The sequence below is a fragment of the Triticum aestivum genome, chromosome 6D, assembly GCF_018294505.1.
Source record: "Triticum aestivum cultivar Chinese Spring chromosome 6D, IWGSC CS RefSeq v2.1, whole genome shotgun sequence".
NCBI lineage: Eukaryota > Viridiplantae > Streptophyta > Magnoliopsida > Poales > Poaceae > Triticum > Triticum aestivum.
In genome coordinates, this window is record NC_057811.1 from 90,226,600 (window position 1) to 90,236,568 (window position 9,969).

The 9,969-nt window shown below is 46.3% G+C and overlaps 1 long non-coding RNA gene across 1 annotated transcript; it reads left to right on the forward strand.

Annotated features, from left to right (window-relative positions):
* The first annotated feature begins 5,908 nt into the window (after window positions 1-5,908).
* Window positions 5,909-8,906, forward strand: LOC123143774 (uncharacterized). Its single transcript, XR_006471021.1, has 4 exons — window positions 5,909-6,390; window positions 6,483-6,593; window positions 6,723-6,787; window positions 8,337-8,906. It is a non-coding gene; the product is annotated as an uncharacterized lncRNA (long non-coding RNA).
* The last annotated feature ends 1,063 nt before the right edge of the window (window positions 8,907-9,969 follow it).

Consider the following 9,969-nt stretch of genomic DNA (forward strand, 5'->3'; position numbering starts at 1 on the left):
TTTTTTGCCGGGATACAAGAGAATTTGCTCCAGTATCTGCCTTGTACTCCCTCCGTTCCCTAATATAAAACCCTTTAGCTTTTTCTTGTTTCATATGTATCTAGACACATTTTAATATGTATGTTCACCCAATTTCGTATGTATGGAGTCAATATGTTGAAATAGCTAAAAGGTCTTATATTAGGGAACGGAGGGAGTAATTATCAAGATTAGGAAGAGGAGGTTTCAGAGATAGTCCTTAGTCTGCACCAGTAAAACCTGCAAAGCGTTCATTTGAACAAACAACTTGATATGCCATTTCACCTAGGCAACAAAACAAGAAGACTCCCGGGTAGAAAATAAATAAGTAAAGACAATATTTACAGCCCCGCAAAAAAATTAATATTTACAGACAAAGATGCATGCCAAGTGTCACTCGGGTGCTTTTAACCTCCTTTTTCCTGTTGGTTTTCTGCTTGTGGTACATACCCATTTTTTTCTGGTTTCTTGGTGGTTGAATAAATATTGACTTGAATCTTTACTAGCTCACCGTCCTTATGATGTTGTTGTGGATGTTGAATTATATTGCCCGCCTCTCTCTATCAGTTTGGACTTTTGGATGAGTTGATTGAAGCATGAATTCAATATGGTATCAGAGCCAGGAGGTCTTGAGTTTAAGACCCTGCCAACGCAGTATTAAAAAAGAGATTATGCGGCCTAAATAAATCCCACGTCTAAGAGCTAAATAAGCCTAGACGTTGGGGGGGGGGGGGTGTTGAAGTATATTGTCTGCCTCTCTCCATCAGTTCGGACTTTTGGATGAGTTGGCTGGAGCATGAATTCAATAGTGCACATGGCCTTTGTGACCTGTCCAATGGCTTACTAACTATCTTCCCTTTTCATTACATCTTTATAAAGTCAACAGTTAATAACTCAATCTAAAACTATAGCTGACCTGAAGTCTACACATATATAGTTCCATTAACAGTAGACAGCAGTACGAAGTTCGGAAAAGGTCTGGTTATGCATGTTATCCTCTTATGCACTTGAAATTTTGGTATTAATGAGAGTGCAGGTTTCAGATGGATATAGCGAAGTTCTAAAATTTAATTAGAAATTTGTTTCTTCTTATCTGGTTATCAATTTAAGGTTATTTGCAGTCGTTGTTATGGTAAAATTGTTGGTGTTCACTTTTGCTAACAGATCTGAATATTGCTTCTATTGCATGCTGAGGAATTTTTACGGACTCACACAAAGTCGGATGGATCTGACCACTCCACTCATGTTCCCTACATTGTGCCACACCTCCAAAGATTTGCTTAACGTCATGAGGCAGTATTTACGCAAGAACAGGAAAAATTCTTGAGGCACTGTGCAGATTTTCACTGTCATTCATAAGGAAGATGGACCTTGGAAATCCTCACCTCGATATCATGCATTGCAGCTACTGTGGGAAAAAAATCTCGCGAAAATTGGCAGCATAACTTTTCCTTGATTATAGGAGAGGGTAGTGTGAGATCAGCAGGCCAAAAGGAACGGCAAAACTAGCAAAGAAAATGATTATTCGAGGGGTAACAGTTCCACTCAATTCCTAACAGTCAGCTCCTCAGTCAGATGGTCAACGGTTGGTTGGTGGTGGAGGCGATGTTCATAAGACTCCCTAGTTCCTCTCCTTCTAGGTGGTCCACTCTACAATCTAAACCAGGGATCCCCAAGCACGCCTATGATGCTTCAGCGTCTGCTCTCTATCCTTCTCCCACTGGTGCAGCAGCGAGGAGGTGACGGCTGATGGTTCAAGCGCCAGTTTTTTCGACAAAGGGTAATATATTAATATCAAGATGATATCAAGTACACCCGGCCTCTGCAACAACTCAATGCCACGAGTAACTCGAGGCATCAAGGATGCACACAGCCAAAAAGAAAAAAGAAAAAAAAGAAAAGAAAAGAAAAGATCTAAGACACGCCGTAACCAACAACGATACCAAGCACTACCGTGACAACACACGGGCTGTGAGTAGGTTCTCCAAAAGCAACGTCTTCAAGAAGATAAGGACACGCAAGTGTCACTGTTGCCGGATTCAGTCAAATACTAAATCCTGAGTTTTCACCCTGAGAGAAGAACTAAGCAACATCATGCAATGCCTTCAACAAGGTAACGATATCGAAATACCGCCATTGCCAGGTATGACCGGCGAAGGACACACCATGGGTTTTCACCCTGAAACTCCAGTCCCGGTACTGAAGTAGCACCACCAAACGCAACCACGAAGTGTTGTTGCAACCGCTGGACCACCCCCTTCATTCCTTCAATCATTGACAATGCCGAACACAGACAAACGCCCACATGCGTCGTGTTCTAGACCACTCGGCAACAAATATGCATAATCCTCATGCACAAGGACCATGGAACATCACATCTCAGAACTTCTTCAGCCTGAATGTTTGGCATTCCATCCATTGTCCATTGCTCACACACATAGTTCTGATGGGAAAAGTTGTGCTCCTATGAGCTAGTTGACTGGCGACGACGTGACTGCCAGGAGCCACCAGAACCCACGATAAGGGCACCTTCGGCAGACCCATGTCATCCTCGCCATCAGCTGATGACAAACTTGGGAAAAGGATTCCTTCAGTTGTCCAGTTGCAGCCGTGGTTGTCCATGTCCCTAATCTGCAGATTGGAATCAGATCAGATCACAGTCAAACCGCAAGTGACCGCCGCCGCCATGGATGGCATCTCCGTCTTCAAATCTTGATCCAGCACCGCACAAGTCGCCGTGGCCAGCACCGCATAGATCCAATGGCGGCCGCCGCGCTGCCCTCGCAGCCGCTCCAGCCAAGCCACCACCAGAAAGTTGAGGCCGCCGCCCCGATTCCGAGCTCCGCCGAGCGCCAACGCCGTCTAGGGCCGCCCCCCGCGCTAGGCCGGAGGTCCCCTCGGCAGGAGAGGACGAGAGCCCGCCACCGCCGTCCACCAAATGGGTCTTACCCGTCGGTTTCCTCCGGCGGCAGTGGGGTGGATGGAGAAGAAGGGAGATGGGGGCGGCGGCTAGGGTTTCACCCGTGCCGCCCCCCTAGGAGCGGAGCGGGCGTTGGGCAACCTGCCACATGGTTGCCAAGCTCCCGGGGCGAGCAGGCAGGATACCAAGAGATGAGCAACGTTCTCCTGATGGACATGACACATGGCGCATATTGAGCTATGCGGCCAACCATGCTACATGCAATTGTGGTGTTCTACAGAGGATATTTTTCTGAATGCCTTCCATTCACAACACACTAAGCGACTAAGCTTGATATACAATATTTTTTGCAATTGATATAGACCCTTTCTTTTCCAAAATCACAACCTGGGTCATGTTGGTTTTTGTGCTACTGGCTTTGTAAGCAGAGGCAAGACATGTAACATGACAATGCAGTACGAGATATGTCTAATGCAGTTTGCTTGCCATATAAGGGCGGCGCACCACTACCTTTAATCAATGGAAGGTTGGTGAGCTTTCAAGAACCTAAAATTACGCTCACCGTTCTTATAAAAGTTGGTATTTTGGACAATGAAAAGTCTTGAAATTGTAAATTTCACAATATATTTCTTATTATAGTACATTATAAACCTCCAAGAATATATATATATTATGAAAATACTTTTGGGGAGTATCTACACATATGGTTTCCGATCGTTTAAAGATATATATGTAGTTGAAGTTCGAGAAAAAATTGTTGACGTAATTACATTCATTCTACCATTTGATAAGATAGTTTGGAAGTTTGACTACACTCCAATAGTGACGTACGTGTGGTTAGTTTGGGATGAGGGAGTTGCCATTAACTACAATGTGGTCCTGTATGAATCCTGAAGCTCTACAATGTGGTAATCAGGAGCTTCCGGCCAATGTTTCTCACCTTCTCTAGACATATCTTACTAATATAGTAATGGCTTGATAGGAGTTCGTTTTATTAGATATCTCCAACTCTCGGTCTGGGTCTATTTGAATTGTGATTCTGGATGATTTCTGAGTTTTTCTTGTGTCATATGCAGTAATACGTTTGCAGCGTTTAGGCTGTGCCATAGCCTGGGTTAGCTAGGATGAAGAAACACTACTTGAATATTTCCATTTGTTGTGATGCTTATATGTCCGTACACTCTGTAGCTTGTACTTTTTCCTTGTGCTATGCAATGAAGCAAACGCTTGTCCGTTATTACATTCAGGAGTTTATCATATTGTTAAACAAACTCCAGAAACTCCATTGAGAGAAGTTGTCTGGCTATCTGAACCCTGACAACAATTTATTTAGGAAACGTTTGGCCCAAGATGACATTGTACAACTTATAGAGGTTGATATTGGTGTTCTCTTTTTGCTCTCAGAACTAAATGAGGTTACTTCGATGTATGCTTGGGAATCTAAATTATTGCAATTTCTTTGACAAAATACTCCATACCCACAACAAATTTTGGATCAACCTCTAATATGTTGAATGCATATGATCTTTGGAACTGCAAAAATGATATGATCTTTAACTGGGAAAATTTTAACAACTTTTTGCAGGTTATCTTCAGAACCCATGTTTGGATCCGTACGTGGTTGTTAAAGCGGACTCCAAGGAGCTTTTGGTTACTAGGTGCAACCGGTGGGAGACGGTAGCACGGGTTATCTTCAACCGATTTGGATGGCGAGCTAATAATAGGCTAGGTGTTTAGTCATCGTAGCCTATTTCTTTCGCTGGTTGTGGCATCTTTTTATATATTTTTTGTTATTTCTGGACTCTGTTTGTGAGCCAGTACGGGACCTGAGTTCTTGTTTTCGTACTTTAATTCAATAAATAGGCTGAATGCATCACTCTGATGCAGAGGCCGGGGGTTATCCTCCTTTTCAGAAAAAAATGTTGAATGCATGCAGATTGGTTCTTAAAAAGTAGTTCGTGGAATGGAAGCAGCTGTGAGGATACACAACATGATTTTCTTCCATCGCGCAAGTATCATTGCAGTGCTGCTCCAAGTTTCGGTCTCCTGAATCATATCCAGCCTATTATTCAAATGGATTCACGAGTCTAATGCACTCGTTCACGCTTTGCTAAAATTCCCTCTCCTCTGTAAATTTGCAAAGTTTTCATTTTTGTGTACAAGTTCCACTCATATTTTGTTATTGCTTCACTCACATACTTTTGTTTTTCCATTTAATATGCTTAAATCTCATGGTGATAACGCCTTGAGAGATACCAAGCTGTCTGTTATTCGTAATCTAGATGAAGTGATTCTTGTGGGGTGGATTAGTGTAAGAACTTCTGAGGGGGGTTACAGGCAAGGATCCCAATATTTACAGTCAACCGGCTTGATGAGGTTCTCTTGGGACCGCCGTGCAGGTCATTTTCATTTCCCCCACATAGTGTGCTCCTGCCTTAGTGGCCAATTAGGCATACATCAAAAAGGGGCCAGAATCTGTATATATACTCTGCTTCATGCATGTGCTGCTACCTTAGTAGCCAGACCTAAAAAGGGATCAGAATCTATATTTTCTCAGACCATAATCCACTTTTTTAGTTGGAAGGAAGAAAGTCATGGCATGGCTCACACGGAATGTATTTTCGGATTCCCCCCATTTCCAGTGTGGTGCATGCATCCAACTCCACCCAATTCATACTACTTTGTAGTTTTGTTATTGCTCCATCTCACCTGAGTCCTGACTACCTTTGTGTTGGGTTGCGTGCTGCTATATATCATGGCAAAAGAGCAAAGATGGATAGGTACATAAAAGGACTACATACAACAACAGGACATGGTGCATCCACATCCTTTATGTGAGTTGATTGATCCTGCTTACGTGTGGGAAGGTTGATGGGTGCATTAGCTACCACTTATTTGCCTCAAATTAAGATCATATCTTCTACTCCCTCTGTTCCGAAATGTAGGTCGTTGGGGGGTTTTTTAGTTCAACTTTCGTCTAGTAACGAAATATCGGCACTTTCCAATTTTGCCCCCCGCGTCGCTCCACTCGCTCGCTCACCGCCCAGCCGCACTGCCCGCGCTCACTCTCTCCCACTCGCCCAGCCGCACTAGCCGGCCTCCCCGTCGCTCGCCGGCCTCCCCCCTCTCCCCGTAGCTCGCCGGCCTCCTCGTTGCTCGCCGGCCTCCCCGTCTCCCCATAGCTCACCGGCCTCTCCCTCTTCCACCGCCACTTCTCCACCACCCCGCCTCCACTCACACCCCGGAGGTAAACAAATTCCAATCTTTTGCGCCGGCGACGAGCTTCTACTCCACGGAGGCGTGGATGTGCATGTGCTAGCGCTGGATCTGGGCGACAGAGGCATGGATGTGGAGCGGCACCCGAGCGGCGGATCTGGAGCGGTGCCGGAGCGGCGGAGCGGCGGATCTGGAGCGACGTCGTCGTCGTCGTGGAGTAGCTGCTTCCTCCCGCGGTAAGTACTCCTGGTAGTCTTTCTTCCTGCCGGTCGATTTGTTTGATCTGAAACAGTTGTCTCTTTTGCTTGGTTGGTTGGATACCAAACAGTGAAACTGGAGAACGAGAGGGAGGGGCAGATGATGGCCGCCATCATGGATTTGAATCTTCTGTTCTTACATTGCTGTAGTACTGGCTGCAGTCTTGCTGTACAATCACTTGGTAAACATCTTGCTCATGTACTGCTAGTTTCAGTTAACTGTTCATGTTAACCATCTTGCTCATGGATTTATTCCCTTTTCTTCATTGATGTACTGTTAAACATCTTGCTCATGTGGTCATCTTGCTCAGAGGAATTCAAGGCCTGATGCGTCCTTCTGGGAGCCATGGCTACTTCTTCCTGTGCCCTGCGTCAGGTATGTACTCCTACTTCCTTGCTTGTGTGAGCATTACTGAATTTCTTAGCCCTTTAGCATGACTGAATTTATGTCAGAGATTTCCAGCAAGGATTAGTGCTTGAGCATGACTGAAAAATCATGCTCAAAGATTATTGCTTGTTGTGGTACTGGAGTACTCCACAAAATTGCATCATGTTGTACTCCAGCAAATTGCATCATGCCAAACAATGACATTCCAGCAAGGATTAGTGCTTGCTGTAGTGTCTTGGAGTACTCCAGCAAATTGTTTAAACAAATTTGTTTGTCTGTATTGAAACTTTTGTTTGCATGCTTCTGAATGCTCTGATGAAAATACAGAGAAAAACATACAGTAAAATAACAGTAGCTACAGATCTGACAAATGGTGCAAATGCTTTGCTCTAGACACTAAGTTTTTACTACTCCAAGTAAATTAACTGAAACTTGTTGTTCAATCATTTGCTTGTTGTTCTTGTCAATAAATGAAACCTTTAACTAGATACTCCTTTCAGATAAGAGTAAATGAAACGTTTTGTTTAACTAAAACTAAATGAAAATTTTCCTTTAATAAAACCAAATGAAACTTTTCAGTTAATTAAAATTACTCCTTTAAATGAAATTTTAATTAATGCTTGCTGATCTGCAGGAGTAAACAAGTTGATTGGTGATATGTAGGAGCAGGACAAGCAAAACACTTTGTTTCTGAAAAATACAGAGAAAACATGTTTCAGTTTTTTGCTGTAGTTTTGCTTGCATCTGTGATTTTAGTTCTGTAAAAAACATTATCGTAAAGTATCTGTAAAATATCTGCTTTAGTTTCAGTAGTGCTTGCTTGGTTACTTGCAGTAGTTTAGTGTAGAACTCTTGCTTGTGTTCTCTCCTACTCCTCTTGCTTTCTTACTCCTCTCCACTCTTCTCCAGATTGCACTAGTGAGGATTAGGATTGCAAGTGTAGCAGTATTATTAGAGTGCCCTCTTCTCTCTCCTTGCTCTCTTCTTCTCTTTCTCTTCTCTTCTCTTTCTTCTCTCTTCTCTATCTTTTGCCCTCCGGTACTGCCCTCTTGCAGTAGTACTCACTGTGTGTGGTCTTTAATTGTCACTCTAACAATTGTCTCTCTTCTTGCCCTCTTGCAGGAGTAGTTTAGTTGCTCTCTTCTCTCTTCTCTTTCTCCTGTCTTCCCTTTCTCTTCTCTTCTCTGCTTGCTCTTCTACTCCTCTTCTACTCTCTTCTCTGCCAGTTTTAGTGTAGGACTAGTGTAGGAGTACAAGCAACCTTCTTCTCATCTCTTCTTAGTCAATTAAACCTTTTCTGTTAATTAAACCTTTTCAATTCAGTAAATGAAAGTTTTCATTAAACCTTTTCTGTTAAATAAAAAAAATTAGTAAATGAAAAGCTGTTGTTGCTGCTGTTGTCAAACTATTGCTGCTGCTGCTGCTCTGAAACTACTGCTGCTGCTGCTGCCATACTCCACCTGCAGAAGAATCCAGCAGCTGTTGTTGCTGCTGCTGATCAGTATGACTCTAAACTCTGTTGTTGTTGCTGTTGCAGGAGAAGGAGCACGCCCAGGAGAAGAAGGATCGGGAGAAGGCCCTGAGGACCTGGGATCGCTGCTGCTAGATCTGGATCTGGGACCTGGGACTGCTGCTGCCGCGTGCTCCTTCTAGGAGACGAGGACCCTCCTTGGCGCCCCTGGATCGCTGCTGCTGGAGACAAGGACCTGGGCCTGGGAGCGCTGAGGAGAAGTAGGGGACCTGGTCCTGGGAGCGCCTGGGACCTGGGCGCGTGGAGGAGAAGCAGGGGCGGGCGGGCGGACGATGGCCTGGCGGAGAATTTCAAATCCTCGGATGGAGGAAGAAGACGATGGGGATACCGATTCATACTAGGGGCAGCGATGTAAATTCCACCGTTTTCACCTGGTCGGAACCAATCCTCCAGCGACCTATATTTCGGAACGGAGGGAGTACAAAATAAAGGAGAGTCATAAGTACCAGCATCCATGTGTGTCATTACAATACCCCATTGTCTGTGCATCCCAGGCATCCTGTAATTAAAACCAGACATGATATAGAGGAGAGAGATACGAGGGAATGGATTCCTTGTGGTTGGTTGCTCATACAATTTAGAGACATTGCAGCCTTACAGGTCAATGTGCACATTTCTGGTTCAAACATATTAGCATCATTTTGTCCTGCTCAAAAGGAAGGAACCCAACAATGAATCGGTGCCGGGGATGGGACCGGGGTTGAGCCGGCACCCTCACCATCGGTGCCTATAACTTCGTTGCGGTTTGGGTCCTTTGAGCCAGCCTCTGCCCCTCCCAGACTTTGGAGTGACCGGGTAGATTCTAATGATGTGTTTGAGCATTCACTACCTTTGTTGGAGTTCGAGGATGCCGGTCGGGCCCTGGCTGGATGCTTGGCGAGGACATCGTCGGTGAGGACTTTGGTTGGCTCTGGGGGCGGGGAGCCGGTTGTTGCTTCACCTGAGATCGAGGTTCTGGAGATAACGGCTGCGGCTGAGGTGGGGCGTGGGGGAGGGGGTTCGGGGCAGGTGGCTTCGACTTCCCTCTTCACTATCCCGACGTCGGCATCACTGGTCATGGCGGGATCGGCGGGTGCTGGGAGAGGGGGCCCGAGGCAGGCGGCTTCGGCTCTCTCTCCTTCGGGCGTGGCGGCGGCGGCCGCGCCTTCTGAGGCGTTGGGGGAGGGGGGTTTGGGGCAGGTGGCCCTGACTCCTTCTTCCTCGTCGGCGGTCAGGAGGACCGCATCTCCTTCGGTCGTGGCGGCGCCCGCGCCTTCTGAGACGTCGGGGAAGGGGGGTTTGGGGCAGGTGGCCCTGACTCCTCCTTCCTCGTCGGCGGTCAGGAGGACCGCGTCTCCTCCGGTCGTGGAGGCAGCACCCGCGCTTTCAGAGACGCTGGGGGTGGGGGGTTTGGGGCAGGTGGCCCTGGCTCCTCCTCCCTTTTTGGCGGTCAGGGGGACCGCGTCTCCTGCGACGACGACGACCCATTCTTCGCCGAAGGGTGGGGCGGGAGGAGGGCTCGGGCAGGCGGCCCCGCCATCCTCCCTCCCAGCGTACCCGTTGGTATGGGAGCCCGCAGCCGCCTCCTCCGGTAACCTTGGTTGACCCTTCGCGGGTTTCAGCACGAGGAGTTACTAGGGAGGAGGTCATTGCTTTTGGC